General features: G+C 35.6%; 1 long non-coding RNA gene across 1 annotated transcript in view; it reads left to right on the top strand.

Moving 5' to 3' along the window:
* The window catches only part of LOC117796434, a 328,247-nt gene extending 307,624 nt beyond the window's left edge, over nt 1–20,623 (top strand). Inside the window, exon 5 of the long non-coding RNA XR_004620956.1 lies at nt 20,520–20,623. This is a non-coding gene — a long non-coding RNA (uncharacterized LOC117796434). The remainder of the gene's footprint in view (nt 1–20,519) is intronic.
* Nucleotides 20,624–21,023: the final 400 nt, after the last annotated feature.

Here is a 21,023-nt window from a genome sequence, read left to right as displayed (position 1 = left end):
TTACAATGTCAAATGGGATGGATGGAATGAATGCTAAGGAGTCAATAAATACTTACTACTCTAGGTTCCTCCCTCTGTCTCCAGGGAAGAATCCCCTATTCAGGGACTGTTTCATGGGCATGTGACCAATGTAGGTGCATACAATCACCACTGTATTACACAGACATATTATGGGTAGAGTACATAGAAATAATTACAATTAATTACCACATTTTTGGTCTTCCTTTACAAGTCTAAATAGCATGAGAATGGAGATGTCACATTCTTTCCTATTTCCCTAGGACTGAACACAATGAATGTTTATGAAATACAAGTATCTTCCCAAGGGTACAAAATGCTAGCACCTGCCTTGCCAGGACAGAAAATTCTTTTGTTTTCTTTCCTTATCTTCCCACAGAGATGGAGTTCGACCTCCAACTAACATTAAAGAAGCTGTGTTTGTGATCCAGCATATGGTCTTGTGCAATTCACTTACTTTCTTTAATGACAGGTGGAACTGATAGTAGTAATAATTGCTCTGCCTCACTGACATGCCCTAAAACCTGGACACTTTTTGGTTTTGTTTGTTTATTGTTGCTTGTTTAATTGCTTTTTAATGCCCTATTTGTTAAAGAATGAAATAGCAATGTTTTAAAAACTGATTGTGCATTTAAATATTTACATTTGCCAAATTAAAACCTTATCGTACATAAGCATAATAATATGGGTTATATAACTTCATTTGAATTTATCAAAATTTTAAATTCAAGGCTTTCAAATGTGAGAATGAGGCAAAAACATTCCTGCTAATTCCTGCGCGGTAGTCTCCAATTACACCGTGATTTCAAGTAACAGGATTGAAGGGCTTTTACCTACAATTGTGCAGGCAGCGCGCTGCACACGATAGATGCTGCCAATCACATCGTTGTCCCTGTGAATGGTGCCTCCTGCAGTTGTGCAGTGACATATGTGATAGCACAAGTCCATATCAACATTATTTGAATACATTTATTTAAATGTCTTTGCCTCAACCTTTTTAAAGGGTCTAGAACTGATACGTTTTTAAAGAAAAAATAATAACTACATGGAGGCTTAGAACTCCTTAAAATAATGTACCTCCTATCATAAATAAAATATGGTTATATCCTTTTAAATTACCAAGAACCATTTTTAAAAATCATTTCTTAAATGTATATACTCTGTCAAATGAGAAATTTGACAAATTTCAGAGCTCCCTACTTTGTGTCTGAATTCTTTTTTGTAAGTTCAAGCATCTAGCACAGGGTCTGTCCCAAAATAACACCTTAATGTTTTTTGCATGCATGCGTGAATCGCTAAGGTAAATAGCATAAGTAACATGAGTTATGATTCCATTTATAGTAGGATAGTTATCCTCTTTTTTGATATATGCTTTCCATTTCTTATTTGTTTAAAAGGGAAACTATGAACATTTACTCAGGTCTCTGTAAATTGCAGTAAAGATAATATCCAGACATTTCATAGACTATAGGCATTGGGTATGAATGGATATGATACCTGGAAACCCAAAACATTACTGTGACCCACACATCAGAGGGGTGATATATAAGGGCCTGATAATAAATGGTAGAGTTCTGATAAAATATAGTTTTCAGTAGGACCATTGGGTTCATTTTGCTGGCCATTGAATGTATAGTTGGGATTATCATACTTGGCAATTGGGGTAACCCCACATTGGGTCTCCGACCTATGGAATGAGAGCTGTGACAGCAAGGAAAGCCATGTGAAGATCAATGACACCTCCCCAGCCTCTTTCCACTTCATATCAAGATATTAAATTTTAAAAAGTACCAAATCTCAGGGTGAGATGAGAAGATTATGCCATCCATGAAGATCTAAAAGATGCAGTGGTGATGGTTCTTAACCTGTATTCACTTAAGATGTTACTCTTGATTCCTGTGCAAACTGTACAGACCTCAGAGAGACCATAGTCTACTCCAAGCCCAACACGGTGTTACCCAGATCAAAACTGCTCAGCTGGAGTTGATATCCTTTCAAGAGCCAACTAATAAAGTCTCAAGGATATGGTATGTAGCCATTTATTTGACAAATGCTTCTTTTCTATCCAATGAATATAGAACCTCAGAGATTGTATGGGGCACCTGGGTGGCTCAGTCAGTTAAGCCTCAGATTCCAGTTTTTAGCTCAGGTCATGATCTCAGGGTCCTGAGATTGAACCCTGAGTCAGGTTCTCCACTCAGTGCAGAGTCTTCTTAAGGCTTTTTCTCCCTCTCTCTCTGCCCCTCCCCCATGTATGCACACTCTTTCTCTCTCTCTCTCTCTTTCTAAAAATAAATAAATAAGGGGCGCCTGCGTGGCTCAGTTGGGTAAGCTTCTGCCTTTGGCTCAAGTCATGATCTCAGGGTCCTGGGATCAAGCCCTGCATCAGGCTCCCTGCTCAACGGAGAGCCTGTTTCTCCCTATTCCTCTGCCCTTCCCCCTGCTCATGCTCTCTTGCTCTCACTCACTCTCTCTCAAGTAAATAAATAAAATTTTCAAAAATAAATAAATAAAAACAAATCAATCAATCAATCTTCAAAAAAAGAACCACAGAGATTGTACACTTTCATTGACATGAATGACAAAATCCATACAAAGTTTTGGTCTGGAAATATGTTAACTCTCTCAACTTCTGCCATAATGTAGTCCAAAGGGATACAAATCATGTGACAGAAATATTCTACAGAATATTACATTGGTCCATTATAGTGATGACGTTTTGTAGTTCAATTAGAATGAGCAAGAGTTGATTAAGATTCTGAAGCTTCGGTAAGATACATGCACTCCAGAGAGAGTGAGAAAAAACTTACGAAGATGCAAGGACATGACAATTCAGTACAATTTACAGGGCCCGATGGTGAGGGGCCTGCCAATACAACACCTACAAAGTAAAAGATAAATTTCTGTATTTTAATCCCTTACTACTGACAGGAAGCACAGTGCCTGGTGGGGCTTCTGAGTTCTGAGGCAACAGATTTTACATCTGGGTCTACTTCTCTGGCAGTATACTAAGTGACACAAAAGGCTGCCAGCTCTGAGAAAAGCCAGAAGCAGTAAACAGATCTGCAGAAAATTTAGGCTGCATGCAAACAACCCTGCCACTTGGGCCACATGATCCAGCCCAGGTCTGTTTGAAGAATAAATGGTTAAAAGAGATGCAGCGTGGTATTATGACAAGCCCCAGAGAATATGACACAAGCTCCTGTGGTTCTGGCCTATGGCCATGCCATCAGCAGAGGGCAATTTTACTCCTTTTTGAGAAACAGCTCCTGGTCAGTTAACAGGGCACTGGAAGGTGTAGAACAATTTACCACCCAGTGGCCATGTCTCTAAAACTGCTTAGTATAAGCTGGTTCTGTCAGATCTGCCAAGCATAACATCAAAAGGGCCCAGGACAGCCCCATCCCAAGAAGAAAATGGAATTGAGTCTGAGCAGGATGGAAGGACCTGAGTAAGTTGCATGGCCCAGATCCCCAAAGCACTCACCAGAGTTGCTCCAGTGACCTTCCTTCAGTTATCATTTCACCTATGGCCGTAGAAAGGTCTTGTACATCCAGATAAAAGAGGAGAAAAAAAGCGCTTAAGTTTGGTTTATGGAAGGATCTGCATAATATGAAGGCATGAACCAAAAATGAATAAGGGATGCATTATGACCATACTGGAAGGTAAAGGACTAGAAGGTCAGAAACAAGGATGTTTGGGATAGAAGCATGTGAATGAACATAAGGAAATGGGCATGAAGTGTGAAAATTTTTGCCCTTGTATATTAGCATCCACCCGAAAACCTCCACTGTGGAGGAGGCCCTGCCCAACCGAGTAGACACAATGCTTCAGCTAGTCTTTGTACTTAGTTACCCCAGAACTAACACAGTGGGCACACGAACAGGGTAGCCATGGTGGCAGGCATGAAGATAGGCATTGGCTCCATGGGCTCCCATTTACTAAGATTACAAACAATTCAGAATGTCCAACCTGCCAGCCACAGAGACCAGTACTGAGATCTTGGTATGGCACTGTTGCTCAAGAGGACTAACAGGGCTTTCATGGCAAATCATCTACCCCCTTCATTCTAGAAGGGCTAGTGTTTGTTTTCACAATAATACCTACATATCCCAGGTATGACTATTCAGGGGCTTATATAGTGCAAGATCTACAAACAGGGAGTCTCACACAGAATACCATTTGACCAAGGGGCCCACTTCACAGCGAAGTACCCACAGGAGTGAGCATGGGATGCACATGGAGTGCATGCTACGTACACCACGTGACAGCAGATGGCAGGATAGAGCATTAGAAGGGATGACTAATGGCGGTCTAACCTTAGAGCAAGTGGAATTTGTACCAAGTTTACTGATTTTTCAGAAGACTTGAAAATAATCCATTAAGAAACATTAGAGATACTGAATCCAACCTCATGATTTCCCCTGACTTATTAATCTTGCTGAAAATACTGGATAGCATATCAAGGTACCATCCCATAGGCATGAATTTAAAGACCAGTAAACAAATATGCTTTCAGCTACACAACAAATCCTTTAGTTTCAAGTCTTTCTGTAGAAAAATAATGCCAGATGAATCTAATTCTGAAATTTTGTGCTGACCTGCTGTGAGGGGGGGGCGGAAGAAAAAAAATCAGATTTAGGAAATTAAATTCTTGAGCAAAATCCTCTTTTAATTTCCCCTCAAACAAAACCCTTTGTGTAGTTTTGGCCAAAGCATGAACTGGAAGAATATATCCACTAACAACTGCCTCTGAACTTAGAAATCTTCAACCGCTTAAAATAATATATTGAGATCCCAGAACTCACTATTAATTAAATTTCTTTCATCTTTTGAGGTAACCTGTTTAAATGATTATCGGGAGCCAGAAGACATAAGTATAATTTAGATCTATTTTGAGTTATTAATAAAAAGATTTTAGACCTGACTTAGGAAATTGATATTTCTTTTCAAGTTACTGATTATTCCAACTCATTATAATGCTGGAATATTAGAGTATATTTCTGATAAAACATTAAAGAGTAAATCCCGATACTTAAACTATGATTGGATATGTATGTTTTTTTCTTTCCTTTACACTTATGGTCTTCTGAGATCATGAATTTCAGCTTGTTATTCTGAATTTATTATTAGGAATCCCTTCTAATTAAAAAAGGAGATAACCAATTACTTTCCTAACCATATATTGTTACTTCACTGTTACTCTCTGAATGCTAGTTACGGCATTTCTTCCCTCTCAGTTGGATTTTATAACATCTTAACTGTCAGGTGGCCTTCTCCTCACAGTCCACACAACATATGCTTAAATGACCAATTCCATCAGAGCTCACGGTCCACCCTCATCCGGGTGAATGCCCTCTGTCCTTTAGCCGAAATGAATTACTTGTACCTTCTCCTGAGCTCATTAGGCATAAAAAGCCCTTTCCCCTCTCTCCAGCCTTTAGAAACTGTGGTCTGCTTTCTGTTGAAAAGTTTTGTCTTTAGTAAGATGGCATATAAATGAAAGCATATAGCATATAGTCTTTCCTGTTGGGCATTTTCATTTAGCATAATGCATTTGAGATTCATTGATGTTATTGTATGTTTTCAGTAGTTCATTTATTTTTATTGCTAGGTAGTATTCCATTGTATGGTTATAAAACATTTTGTTTAGCCATTTACAGTCAATAGATACCTGGGTTGTTTCCAACTTGGGGTATTATGAATAAAATGCTATAAACATGTAAGTACAAGTCATAGGGCATATATTCTCATAACTCTTGGGTTACATATAAGAGTAAACTAAAAAATTGAAAAATTTGACTTCTTAAAAATTAAAAATCTTTTACTCTTCAAAAGATACTCTTAAGAATATGAAAAGACATACCACTAAATGGGAGAAAATGTTAGCAAAACATACTTCTGATTAAAACAAAAACAAAAACAAACTTCTGTCCAAAATATATGAAGAACTCTTACGACTCAAGACAAACAACCTGATTTTTTTTTTTAAAGATTTTATTTATTTATTCGACAGAGATAGAGACAGCCAGCGAGAGAGGGAACACAAGCAGGGGGAGTGGGAGAGGAAGAAGCAGGCTCCTAGCGGAGGAGCCTGATGTGGGGCTCGATCCCACAACGCCGGCCTTTAACCGCTGTGCCACCCAGGAGCCCCTGATTTTTTTTTTTAAGGCAAAAGAATTGAACAGATCTTTAACCAAATGAGACATATGAATGGCAAATAAACCATGAAAGTATCCTCCACATCATAAGTTATCAGGGAACTGCAAATTAAAACAAAGTGTTTTAAAACACTGCACACCTATTGGAGTGGCTAATTTAAAAAGCTTGTGATAGGGGCTCCTGAGTGACTCAGTCTTAACTGTTGGGCTCCTTGCTGAGCAGCGAGCCTGCTTTTCCCTCTCCCTCTGCCCCTCTCCCCGCTCATGCTCTCTATCCTGCACTCTCTCTCTCAAATACATAAATAAAATCTTTTTTTTTAAAGGAAGTGATAACAAATGTTGGCAAAGATTTGGAAGAACTGGCACTCTTGTACACCTTTACTTGGAAAGCAAAATGGTACAATCTCTTGAAAAAAAAAAGTTTGGTGATTTCTTTTAAAGTTAAGCATACACTTAGTATATCCATTTTTCAAATATAGGCAATTTTCCGTATTTCCCAAATTCCTTGCAATCCTATATACATTTGTTCATTATTCATCTCTACTAATTATTTATAGAATATTGTGGATTCTACAAATATGTCAATAATTAATAATGCAATTGATAATTATTAATACATCTTTTGCAAACTGCACAATTGCTTGGGGCCCAATCTCTCTCTCTCTCTCTTTTCTTGATGTTAATATCCACATAGAGGATTAGGACAAAAGGTTATCCATGCATAAATATGTCATGTGCCTTAAGAATAAGTTTGATCAAATTAAAATTAAGTTCCTCCTCCCTCAGTTGATATAAAGCATATAAATTATTTCAGACATAATTACATTATTGTTAACCATAAAGAGAAATTACTAATATAGTTATGAAGGATTAGTTTTTCTGTATATTTCTCATGTCCTTTTAAGATATTTTGACCCAATCAACATTAAAATTACAGAAGGAAAAACACCACAATGTGAAATTCCCAATTTCATGAAATTTTATCCCCAGTTTTNGTAAATTATATCAGACATAATTACATTATTGTTAACCATGAAGAGAAATTACTAATATAGTTGTGAAGGATTAGTTTTTCTGTATATTTCTCATGTCCTTTTAAGATATTTTGACCCAATCAACATTAAAATTACAGAAGGAAAAACACCACAATGTGAAATTCCCAATTTCATGAAATTTTATCCCCAGTTTTACCTAATTTTGGCTTCATAAATGTGCCTCTAAGTGAAAGGTTAGCAACCAAAATTAAAAACGATTTGACCAGATTTAATTAAGCTTTATTGCAATACATTTCAGAAATTAAGAAAGTGAGTAACTCGATAACAAATCCATTTAATGTCAGATAGTTTTTAATTCTTTGCTTTCAACTAAATTAAAGGAATGCCTATTTGAGCTTTTGCTTTACTAAGCATATTTGATGGTAGGTTATTATGTGATTTTTGGCATATAAATGGAAAGAAATTTTTTTAAATTGGTACTTTTGCTCTAAAAAATTTCTTCCATTCACACATATATATTTATGTAAAAAAGCATTTATAAGTATTAGGCTCCATATAAATGATTTTTTAAAAAACCAGGAATAAAATTAATGTTGTAAGCTGCTTTATTCAAGCAATAATTAATATTCATGAACAAATACATGAAATAATTGAAAATAATCCTTATCCATGTCATTAAATTAGTCATATATTTTTGCTGTTTTATTAGTTAGCAGTAATAAACACTACAATGATAACTCTAGACAAAAAATTTTAGCAGTTAGAGCCATAAAATGTAAGAAATTGAAAGTTATATATATAAATTAAATTTATAAAATTCATTTGTATTAATATAAATCATTTTATTTAATTAAATTTAATTATATTACATAATCTATGATCAATTATGTGTTACATATACAATTATGCATTAAAATTATACTTTAGATTCACATAATCTATGTAAATATTTTTTGAGGAAATAATAGTAAGAAAATCAAGAAAATATTTTCATTTGTTAGTCTATTACTTTTGAAAAACTCCAATAGAAGAATTAAAGTATACGTATGAATTCAAGGATTAAAAGGAATGATGAAAAATTCCTGACCGCCAAAGAAGAGCTTGCTCATGTATACTTTAGTGAATGATAGTGGGTGACATACTGCTTTGCAATTTAAATTTTATTAGATATATTTAAAAGAGAGACAATTTTTTTTAAAAAAAATCATTATTTATAATATGTTAGAAATTAACTTTTTTGGAACCATATACATTGTGGATGAAAAATTTTAGATATCAGCTTAAAATAGGCAGGAGAGTAGGTGGTTTAAATCTATATATGTCTTTTTAGAAGGTAAAAGAGAAAAAAAATAGATCAGTGTTTTAACCTACCCAATCTGGATAAGATATTCCATCTTGGAGTATCTTGTGCTTCCTTTCATCATTGGATTTATTATGATTTTTTTTGTGACAGCCTATTTATTTATCTGCTTCCTCCACTAAACGAGAAGCCCTTTGTTGTCAGGAACAATGCCTTATGTAAGCAGTCCTGAGACAGGTTGTCAATGAATGTTTTTTGAGTGAATGCATCATAAATGATTTGTTTTGGACACAGATTTCTCAGGGTTTTTTTTTTTTTTCATGATTATGTGTACCGCTCTTTATGCTTCTAGTCTTTCTTCTGAACCTTAAGTTCTTCATGAAAGGAATCCATATCACACTATAGTAGAAAGAAAATTACACTAAGATTTTGGATGTAGTCCAATCTCTGACAACAAAATAATTATGTAACTTGGGCAAATTATAAATTCTTTAGGCCAAAACTTTCCTTACTTGTAAAATCAGGGCCTTTAATTGGGTACATTCTTAGGTTCTTTCTCGCCTTAAATCTATTTTATTTTCTTGTATTTCCTATATAGTCAAAAGTGACTTAATTCATAAGTCACCTATTTCCTATATATTCACTGGTAAGCATGCTCGTGTATGGCTGGGGTTTCATAACCTTTGTCATAGCTATGCATTCAGTAGAAAAGAAACAACAGTGACTGAAATTAACTACAGCCATCTATGATTACTGAATCAAGACATTTAAAACCTTAAAGGACTTTACATGCTAACTGGCTCCACTTTTATTTTCAAAATGGGAAAGATGTTAAAGAATTTTAAATCATTTGCCCAAGCAGGGCACCTGGGTGGCTCAGTCGTTAAGCGTCTGCCTTCTGCTCGGGTCATGATCCCAGCGTTCTGGGATCAAGCACCACATTGGGCTCCCTGCTCCGCTGGGGGCCTGCTTCTCCTTCTCCCACTCCCCCTGCTTGTGTTCCCTCTCTCACTACCTCTCTCTCTGTCAAATAAATAAATAAAATCTTTAAAAAAAAAAAATCATTTGCCCAAGGTGACACAGAGCTATTACCAAGGTGTTATAAAATTTTATCTCTCAGTTCAGTGCTAGTTCCAACAATAATGGCTAAGGACCCAGGTTTTGGAGTCAATATCTGAATTCAAATCTTAGCCATGGAGTTTTGGAAAAGTTATTAAATTTCCCATTTTTTAATTCCTTTCTTACACGATGGAATAATAATGCTTTAATTCATAGTTTGTTTTGAGATCATTAAACAATGGTTATAAAATCCTAGGCACATAAGGCAAAGTTAAATAAGCCATAGCTATGATTCCCTACAGGGCTGCACTATCTTAAGCCAACGGCTTGTCATTTTTGTCTTAATATCCTGTATGGAAGACAAAAATAGATTCTCAAAAATGATACCTATCTAGTTAGCTTTTGATTCTTTAAATTTTACTAACAGGGGAGGTCATTGCTTGTACCATGTGGGTATCTGACAATACGGGCTGGCCAGTGAACTACAGAGGGGAAATGGCGGTTCATGAGCCAATCTGATGGGATGTCTCTGCAGTCTCTCCTCCTCCGGCAGCAAGACCCAGGACATTTTGGCAAGAGCTTGGGACTTTGTCCTCCTCAGATTTGGGGGGCACCTCTGGTCTTTCATACAGCTCTCCAGGCCATCCTTGGTCCCAGTGGTCCATGCCTCACCAGCCAGGCCTCATCACCATCACCAGACTGCCTTCCTGGCAGTAAAAAATAAAAGAGAAAGCAGGATAGGGCAGCCCCACCAAGTATCAGAGAGGAGGCTTCTGTTTGCCAGAAACAGAACATCTACCTCAAATTGGCTTAAAAAACAAAGATCTGATTTCAAAATAGAAAGATTATTTTGAAAAACTATGTTGAGATATAATTCACATATCATAAAATTCATCATTTAAGGTGCATAATTCAGTGTTTTTTAGTACGTTCACGGAAGTATCCAATCATCACCATTAACAAAAAAAGTACCATATATCTTAAAAATGAGAATAGCATGTACAATCTAAAAAATAATCATTTACCAATTTATCTGTTTTCCTATTCATCTATCAATTGTCTATAAATTCATTTCAAGAAACAATAATTGAGTGTTGTATGCCAGTCTCTGTATTAGGCACTGGAGATACACACAGGAATAAAGCATAATTCAGTCTCGAGCTTCAGTGAATTCCAAGTTGACATTTTGAGTACAAGGTCCTGATAAGTGTGTGAACCAATTCCTACAGGAACTATACCCACTGCTCTAACACTGAAATTAAGAAATTGGTTTTGCAACCCAAGATCCTTATAGTATATCCGTCGTCTCTCTTTCTATTAAATTGCCTCACCCTATGTAATATCAATTGAGATGTAATGAAAACTGTTATATCAGATTTCCCTTAAGTAATGAGAAAAACTAACTCCATGGAACTCAAGTTTACTTAGCCTATTTAAAAGAGATCTTGGAACATGGCATCTATCTGAAGGGAGTGAAGAAGGGATGAGAACACTACAAGATTCAGCATGAAAGGAAATCAGAATTACAAACTGCTCTGTGCTCAAAACAGTTTGGATTTTGTAATCAGAGCTCTCCCAGATGTTCCCAAAGAGTCCCAGGGCAATCGTGTAAGAAATAAGGAGATGAGGCAATGAGAGAACTATATATCCTGGGGATTTGTTTCTTTATAACAAAACTCCTTTAAAGTAATTTATCAAAGTCACCAGAGAACTGAAGACATTTAGCATGGCTTATACAACCTCAAATGCAGTGCTCTCTTTTTGAAAATTGAAAAAGCTGCTGGCTTTTTTTATTAGGCTTTTCTTTATAATGTCAGATTGCCACTCGCCATAAATAGGAGTAAGGGAGGCTAAGAAAGAAAATGTCATAAGACAACAGAGAGATGGACATTGGAAGCGCTAATAGAGTTTATACTTGAGGACATATTTTAAAAACATGACCCATATGTATATGTAAATACGGCACTGACTACAAGAGCAAGCTCATTTCTGTTGTTGAAACAACAGCACATTCTGTGGAATGTAAGTGCATAAACATCAGGAACTAATCTCTTACATAAGCCATTTCTATTATCTTCTCCAAAGTTGAGGTCATACACTAGGGAGATGGGGTGGGCTTTTTATTCCACACACACCCATTGTTGGCTGACTGTAACATATAAGTAAATTTGTTATCCTATTAATTATATGTGCTGCAAATGATTCTTACCCCTATCAGTCAGGAGAATGCAACTGCCTTTATAACAATTGGAGGTAGAGATTACTATAAAATATTTTGGATAATTTTGTAAAAACAGAGTGGGACAGAGTCTGCTGCCAGCTGCAGAACTGCTTTTAATTAAAACCTTGTTCAACATGCTCACTGCAGCGTTTTCTTATTTTCCTGTTACTTAAAGATGTACTGATTCAGCAATTACTGAACCCTGGACGCATTATAAAACTTTCTTCTGAGACTATTTAGCCAAGAAAATCAGCTGTGATTCATTAGATAGTAACACTACCAGAAAGAATGTTCTAAGTTCACCCTTAGTTATAGGTCTTTGGTGGCTGTGGAATACAAAAGCCCAAACTAAGAAAAAAGACTTCTCATTTTAAATGTAACAGAAGTCTCTGTAATGAGATGGTAAAGGTAGACTTATATATGTATGGCCAGGAAGTCTATTAAATGGAGTGTAAATGTTAGATAAACTGGGTTCTGTTCACAACTTTGTTAACAATTTCTTCCCTCTATGCCCTACCATGACTGCTGCAGGCCAGTATTTACTAGCACAAAAAGTCAAGTCGATGTTGTCTGTTATGGAATCTTCACATACTATGTGTGTATGATAGGGGACCAGAACCACATAGAACTTAATTCTTCAGCATCCATTTGGACTCTTGGAGACTGCCAAATATTTTGCCCCCTTCAGAAATTTGCTACTTTTTCCAACTCCAATTTTGTGTATTTTGTTATTAGTTTTTATGTCTCATGAAATAGATTAAATTCTTGTTACTTTGTCACTCTACTTTCTGAGGAAAATATTTGCAATGGTAAAAGAACTTTCAAGATCACATTCTTCTAGAGATCCAGTCCACAGCATAGTCATTATAGTCAAGGATACTATGTTATATACTTCAAAGTTGCCAAGAGACCAGATCTTAAATGTTCTTGCCACAAAATGAAATGATAATTATGTGATGTGATAAAGGTTTTAGTTAACTCTATGGTGGTAATAATGTTATGATATATAAATGCATCAAACAACACATTGTACACCTTACACTTACACAATGTTATATGTCAATTATACTGCAAAAAAATCACATTCCATCAAATGGTCTAAGACTTATGAAGTGGTTAAAGTAATATCTGAACAATCTTCAAAAAATGACAAAATCACAGTTATAGTTGAAGAATTCAGCAACCTACCTCACAGAATGAACAGAGAGATACACTGTGTTCATGAACTGAAAGACTGAAAATGTCATTTACCTTCAAATCCATCTATGCATTTAGTGCAATCAAGCACTAAATCAAGGTTTTTGATCAAGCTTATTCTAAAATTTATACAAAAACACACAGACCCAAAAATAGTTGAAATAATCTNTCCCAGCAAGGTTTTTGATCAAGCTTATTCTAAAATTTATACAAAAACACACAGACCCAAAAATAGTTGAAATAATCTTGACAAATAATACAATAGAATTATTCTAACTAAGGCTTACTATTTAGTTATAGTAAACAAAAAAAATGTGTTCTAGAGATACAAACACAGATAAATGGAAATGTAAAGAAAATTCAGAAATAGACCCGCACAGATATGGCCAACTGATTTTTACCAAGGTTGAAAGGTAACTCGATGGAAGAAAGATGGCCTCTTTGACAATGGTGCTGGAGCAACTGTAGTATATCTATGGCATACAACAATCTTGACCTAAGCCTCACACATTATATAAAAAAATGAACTCAAAATGGATTGGAGATTTAAATGTAAAACATAAAATATTGATAACTTGGACTTCATCAAATTAAAAACTTTTGACCTGTGAGAGACCCTGTTTAAATGTTGATAAGACGATTTGCAGACTTGGAGAAAACATTTATTTGCAAGCCATGTATCTGACAAAGGTCTAGTATCCAAGACTTACAATGAACTTTCAAAACTCAACATTAGAAAGGAAAGGGGGAAAATGCACAAATTGAAATTTTAATGATGAGGATATAAAGATAGCAAATAAGCAGATGAAAAGATACACAACATCATTAGCTATTAAAGAAATTCAAATTAAAACTATAATGATATATTACTACACAGCTGTCAGAACGGCTAAACTTTAAAAATAATGGAACTAAATGCTAGTGAGGATGGGGAGAGAGTGGATCACTCATACACTGTGAAAATGTGAAATGGTACAGTTACTCTGGAAAACAGTTTAGCAGTTTCTTATAAAACTAAGCATACAGTTATTTTATGACCCAGCAATTGAATTCTTGGGTATATATTCTAGAGAAATGAGAAGCAATGTTCGTGCGTGCACACACACACATGTGCACACACACACACACACACACTATATTTAGGAATGTTCACAATAGCTTTATTCATAATAGCCCAAAACTGGAAAAAATTCAGATGTTCTTCAACCAATCAATGGATAAACAGTGGTACATCCATACCACAGAACACTATTCAGTCAAAAAGGAGGAAGCTGTACTATGATACACACAACTTAGATAAATCTCTAAGAAATTATGCTCAGTGAAAACAGCCAATGCCAAAAAGCCATATATTGTATGATTCTACTTATATACCTTTATTCAACTGACAAAATTATACAGACGGATGGGGCGCCTGGGTGGCTCAGTCAGTTAAGAGTCTGATTCTTGATTTTGGTTCAGGTCATGATCTCAGGGTCATGGGATCGGAGCCCCAGGTTGGGCTCCCACTTAGCACAGAGTCTGCTTGTCCCTCTCCCTCCTTCCCTGCTCCTCCTCCCCACTCTCTCTCTTTGTCTCTCTCAAATAAATAAATAAATAAATAAATAAATAAATAAATAAAATCAATATTTTAAAAAAGTATACAGAGAGAAGATTAGTGGTTGTCAGGTGTTATGAATGGGGAAGGGTAGAAGAAGGTAGATACTGTTACAGAGTACGCCCAGAGGTGTCCTGGTAAGTGATAATTTATACATATATCTGTATTAAAAGAATAAAGAGAAAATAAAACTAAAAAGGTAATTTTTAAGAAAGCACTGCTGAGGTAATGAGTTGAAAAATTTTAAACAAGATATCCTTTAAAACATCAACAGGACTTTGAATTCAAGTAAATATGGCAAATATGACTACAATATAAACAACAAAATGAATCCTTAACAATCTGTAAGACACCTTACTCCCTTTGAAAGAAAAAGCATTAGATCTGATATTTATATTTTCAGAAAATACCAACCAGCAATTCTGGGAATGCTTCATGTGGTTTTGCAAAGACCATGGCTGCGCACTTGGTCATAAAATTCAGTTAACTCTTGGCATCACAATTTCAGAGGATTATGAAACATTTGAGAGAGTTTAACAGAATTTCAGAACATGATTAAAGAGTTGGAAAAAAAAAATAATCTCTAAGTTAAAGCTGGAGGAGTCAGCATCATTTAAGGGAGGAAAGAGAATGACCCAAAAAGGCTTCAAGTTTTGCAAAAAGGTATTTGCCAAAAATAGTAGTTGGCTGTTGTTGGTTTTTACAGAATGAAGCAAGGTGACAGAGGTTTACTTCTCTACCTAAAAAAGTTATAGCCTCAAATGAAGCTACTTAAATGAGTACCCAATAAGAGTTCAAGATTATGTAATCCTTACATTATTAAATAGACATTGTTGTGCCTATAAAAAAGGAGACACTGAGGGGTTTGTATTTTGTGTAAGGTTGCACAAGAAATGGCGAGATTTGAGTTCTAGTCAAGAATGGCTAATTTCAACTTACAGGTTTCTAACCAACGCACCAGGTCAGAGGTAGGCAGACTACAACTCAAGGGCAAATCCGGGCTCAGCTTGTTTTGGTACAGCCCATGAGCTAAGACTGGTTTTTTACATATTTAACCATTTAACGGTTTAAGAATCCCCCAAAATTGTAGTTCATGTCATGTGAAAATTGTATGAAATGCAAGTAGTCAACTAGTATGGACCACAAAACTTCCACTATTTTTACAGAAAATGTTTACTGGCTCCTGCACTAGGGAGTCCACGTATTATGAATCTGCTTACAGAAAATTTCTACCTTGTAATATTTTATTCCAGGAAGTGGAGGAATTTTCTCATAGATTGTAATTCAGGTTAGGTGTGCCTGTGTGCAGAACAGATGAATTTAGAGATTTCTTGAAGATTGGAAAGCAACCTAAACAGCTTTTCAAAGAATTTCTAAAGCAATTGTTCTTGGCAATTGAAAGCATTGGAAAGTATTTAAGCACATTGGAGTGGGAACCTTGTGTTTTTAAGGCCACCACACAATGGAAACAGTAATGCGTATTCTTTTCAGCTGGTAGAGCACGTGGTCTAGACCAGTCTGTGCCCAAATCATGCCGCTCACCTTTGTGTTCCATAATGTTGAGCCCTAAATTCAATTTTTAAAAAACTGAAGAAAAATATAAATCTCAAGGTGGTATTGCTGAAAAATATTCAAATAAATAAATATATTAACAGTAATGCTATTAGTCCCTTGTTTACTTAAAGCAAAATAATTGAAGGTGTCTACAAAAGAATTGAGTTGGAAGGAAATAAAATTTCTTTTTAAGATTTTATTTACTTATCTGAGAGAGAGAGAGAGAGAGCACACGAGAGGGGTGGGGGAAGGGTAGAGAAGAAGGGAGAAGCAGACTCCCCACAGAGCAGGGAGCTCAACACAGAACTGGATCCCAGGACCCAGAGATCGTGACCTGAGCCAAAGGCAGATGCTTAAACCAACTGAGCCATGTAAGCACCGTGGAAATAGAAGTTTTTATACGTAAGGCTCTATTTTGTAACCCATAATAATATCCTCAGTTGAGTAGCAATACAGCAAGAGACAATTCCTGAAAGCTGCTCAACACTCCTCCGAGCAATAAAGCAGATGGTCTGGGGACAGATGGATGGTACAGTAATTCCTCTTCCTCTTCTCTTTGCTTCACTTCTTCTCATCAGCATGTCCCTCTTCCTTAAAGAGATCCTGCTGTTTAGTTTATATGTAGGTAAAATCTTTTACAATCAGAAATTATTCAGACTCCTCTTCTTATTAACCAACTTAGTCTTTGAGAGTAATTGTATTAGAAGAAGAATTTAATCTTTGAAAAACTCTTGGGACCTAGCAAACCTAATGTGATACTTATTCAAACAACTGTTGCTTCTTGTCTTCATTTATGGTTTTTTTCCATTCATAAAATAAAATAAACAATCTCTAAAGTAACTCCTTCACGTGATGACTCTCAGATGACCAAATAACTCTGGAGGATAATAAAGTTAAGCATGATAATAGACTTTGACTTTTAAAAGAGAATTTGCCCTACTCAATCATTCTATTTCAATAGTACTTTTGGTTTAAGTAGCTTGGGAGGAGAAAAGGGACATTTTTAGGAATACTAGCCATTTCACCCTGGCAACAAAACTGATTTCATGGCTTTGATCAAGCGTTCTATAAATCCAAAGTTTGGCCTAATATGACTTATAACGTGATACGTAAAGAAAGGTAAATAAATGCTGAGTGGATGGCAAATGGGAGAAGCCACTGCACAATTCATTCTTGCTTCAATAACTAAGGAAGAACCAAAAAGTTCTGTTTTTCTATGACTAAGAGTGGCTGTCTTGAGAGGTTCAGAAAAAGTTCATGTTGCCCTTGAACAAATATGTTTTCCACATTTTATTGCCAGAATGTGGAGAAACAGAAGGGCCAGAAATTAGTGAAAAATTCTGATCTCACTTTGTGTTTCTGGACTTCCCTAGAATAGGAAGTACCAAAAATCATCCTGGAGAGACTAATGCTTTTTCCCATTGTTTTTGCCAAAAGTGAAAAGTATTTTGCCTAGCTCTATGCCTAAGCTAACAAGAGACTCTAAAATTTTAGATTTCTTCAAGCTCCTGACTGCTGATATATTTTCATCTATCCAATTAAAGACTTCAATGTTAGAAAAAGTAATATGTGGAAATGACAGGCTAGAAAATATTTTATTCATATGGAAATTAACATGGTTTCTTTTCCTCCAAGGGAAATGATGACAAAAAATATGTATATTTTTTAGATTTTAAAATTTATCTCTTTCCTTGGTCATTAAGCCATATCTAATTTGCCCTGAGGTAAATTGTGGTTATTTCAAACATCTTTGCATTACTATAATACAAAATTATATGAAAACTAGGCAATCCATAAAAAAATAAGCTGGAAGATGTTGAGACATTTTAAAATTGCCCAGTTTTTTATGCATGTATATATGTATTCGTTCATTCATTCATTCATTCATTCATAGCAGATTCTGAATTTCCCAGGTATTTTGAAACCGAGTATCTATGGGAAATTTTCATCCATGAATTTCACACTGTACCTAGGTTGTTACTCCATTATACTAGGCATTTTTAAAGATTTTCAATATATAGAAAATGGTATTACCGCTATGATTTGTACATATATATATATATATATGCATTAAAATATGCATTCTAATTTAAAAATATGCATTCACTGGTTATGGACTCTTTTACACAGTTATGACAAGACTGGAAAATGAGATGGTATGCTAGGCTGCCCTGGGAGAATTCAACCAACTGCCAAGTTTATAATTAGTAATAGAGTTAAAACCTATACTTTGGAATGAGGCAAAATTGTCTCCCCTTTAGCTATTTCTCCCTCTTTTCTTTCAACCTCACAGTCTTATTTTAAAGTAGCTTAAATTTTCTAAAAAGGAAAGAAAGGAAAATTTGAGACAGAATACAGTGCACAGGATAAAGGGGTATCAAGTGTCTGCCTTCGTTCTTTAAATGAAGAGACTATAGAACACAAACAAAATATAAATTGCTATGTCAGCAGGCTAACCTATGACTGTACCACGGTCCTCATTAGTAAGTCAGACCTAAGCAGAGTGTCTTTCTAGAAACCTTACCTCTCCCTTGACCTACAAAAAAAGAAACAAAAACAAAAACAAGATCCTGCAGTTACTCAGTCTGAAATGGCTGAATGTTTGGGGCCTTTTGACCCTTCTTATGCATGGGGGGAAAGGAAGGGAGAAATGGATAGAGAAAGGGCTTCTGAAGTACAAAATAAAAAAGGAAACATACCAGTGACATCTCTGACCCAGTCCTTTGATGTGGGAGGCATTGGCAGTACAGAGGCAAATTCTTCTGTTTTCTCCCACATGTCTACAACCAAAGTAGCATTTCAACATCATTTTCAGGTTTAAACCTCTACTTAGCATCATTTACCATATGTGGTATTGGATAAACCAAACCCCAATAATGTACACTTATCCCAGAGCCAATGACAGCCTCATATTCCAAAAAACAAGAAAAAACAAAAAATTGGCTTAACTCTGTAGTTGGGGGTACTTGCTAACATGTCAAGAGTTCCACTGACCCATTGCTAGTGAAAATGTCTATTGACACAAAATTTTAATATCCCCTCTCCTGAAGGTACGTGTATATGAACCCTAAACACCTGTTTGACCAGAACAACAGCAAAATAAAATGGTGTTTCTTCAGATGAGTGTTAGAATTGAAACTTTATATACCTCTAGTGCTATTTGTTTTTAAATGCTAAATTGTATGTTTTTTAATCTCATTCATTGTGTTTTCTTCAACTTTTTCATTAAAATTACATTATTCTTATTAGAAAAAGTGGTGTAAGTTGTCTGAGGATGATTTTTTTGGTATATTTATATTTATTTTTTAGAGTATATATTTTCTTTCTAAAAAGTAATCTTATCTATTCATGTTTAGACAAGAAATTTGACAAAACCTTAGCTAGTTCATTAACTGTGATAATGGGCTATGAATCTTGTAATAAGATATGACATCATTGCTCCATATTTAATTCATATTTACAAGAAATGTGGATCTATATTAGTGCTATGTTATTTTAATAGGCTTACATTGGGTGTGATCTCTATCCTCAGACACTTAATACTGAAACTAAACAAGACCAGTGAGTGCTAATATGTCAGGTGTGTGCGTGTGTGTGTGTGCATGAGCATGCGTGTGCAGTTTGGATTATATGATTAATTGCGTAATACATTTAGTGTAACTGGCTAACTGATTCTAGATGAACAAATTCAGATGGAATGTTTTGATAGGTAATTCTGTTTGTTCATACAAAAATTAAAGACCACCTACTGAACAGGATAAAATTTCACTAAGGTTTAAAGGACAAAAAAAGGGATGATTCGAGGTCCAAGACAAAGGATATTAACAGTTACTAGAAGAGTTCATCAGTGGTGAAGGGCAGTCAGTGTTAAACAACAAACGAAAGCAAAAGAAACAACAGGAAGACAGTCAACGTCAAATGTTAGGAGACTAATAGTAAAAAGACTGGTTAAATTGAATAAAGTGAAGGGTGACAAATAATAATAATTCAGAAAGATGTAGAAAGCATTTGAGATTACTTACTTTCTCAAATGAAATGGCTATGACCTTAGTGTAAGAGACTTATAAAAAATGAAAACTAAAAGGGGCACGGAGATAAGTTTTCAGATGAAGAAGTGGGCCACTGAGTTCAAGATGCCAGTGTTTTCAGAGCAAGTCATAGGCAGGTGTTCAGACTTCCCAACTATCAGAAGGCAGACTTCCCAACTCTGTTACCTCTGAACATTTTCAATAATTGAGGTACTGGAAAAATAATGCAGAACTTTCTGGAATGTTGAACAGAACTTCCTGCTCTGAAGTGATGAGCCATTGAATACAGAACTTTACTTTTTAGTTATAATAACAGGTAAATTTCCCAGAAGAGAATTGTTACTTAACTCTGACTAAATGGTCCTCTTGCCCATTTATATTTGCCTCAGGCCAACCAATTTCCGCTTTGACCAGATGGACACAAATCTGCAGACAGCAGAGGCCCATGTGGTGTGGCCCAGAGCCTTTCCTGCCTCCTGTGTCACTGCTCCTCCCCAGTGGAATTTGGACCAAGACACAAAAGTGCAATCTTTAACAAAAGTTTCATGCTTTTCTCCTCTCAGGCAAAAAACCAGGAAAGAATTATTGAATCATTTATTCAGCAAGTTTTTGCTGACTCCCTGACTTATTCTGATGTTGTGGTATCTTCCATTATATTTTAGCCTCATTTGAAGCTAACCTTTTGAATCCTGGACTCCTAACTGTCCCATCCTATATTTTTAAGGCTTTAAGGAATAAACTGACTATTGAAGTTGGCCATTCTGATCATGTGTTTGACCAATTTAAAATTCTTCAAAGACTCCCACTGGGTATACCCTATCAGATCCCCTGGTATATCATACAAAGTTTAGCTGACCTAGACCCTACATTTTATTTTTATCCAGTCTCCAGTC

This window comes from Ailuropoda melanoleuca, chromosome 15, assembly GCF_002007445.2.
Source record: "Ailuropoda melanoleuca isolate Jingjing chromosome 15, ASM200744v2, whole genome shotgun sequence".
Taxonomy (NCBI): domain Eukaryota; kingdom Metazoa; phylum Chordata; class Mammalia; order Carnivora; family Ursidae; genus Ailuropoda; species Ailuropoda melanoleuca.
The sequence above is the reverse complement of the archived record's forward strand: the minus strand, read 5'-3'. Positions and strand labels throughout refer to the sequence as shown.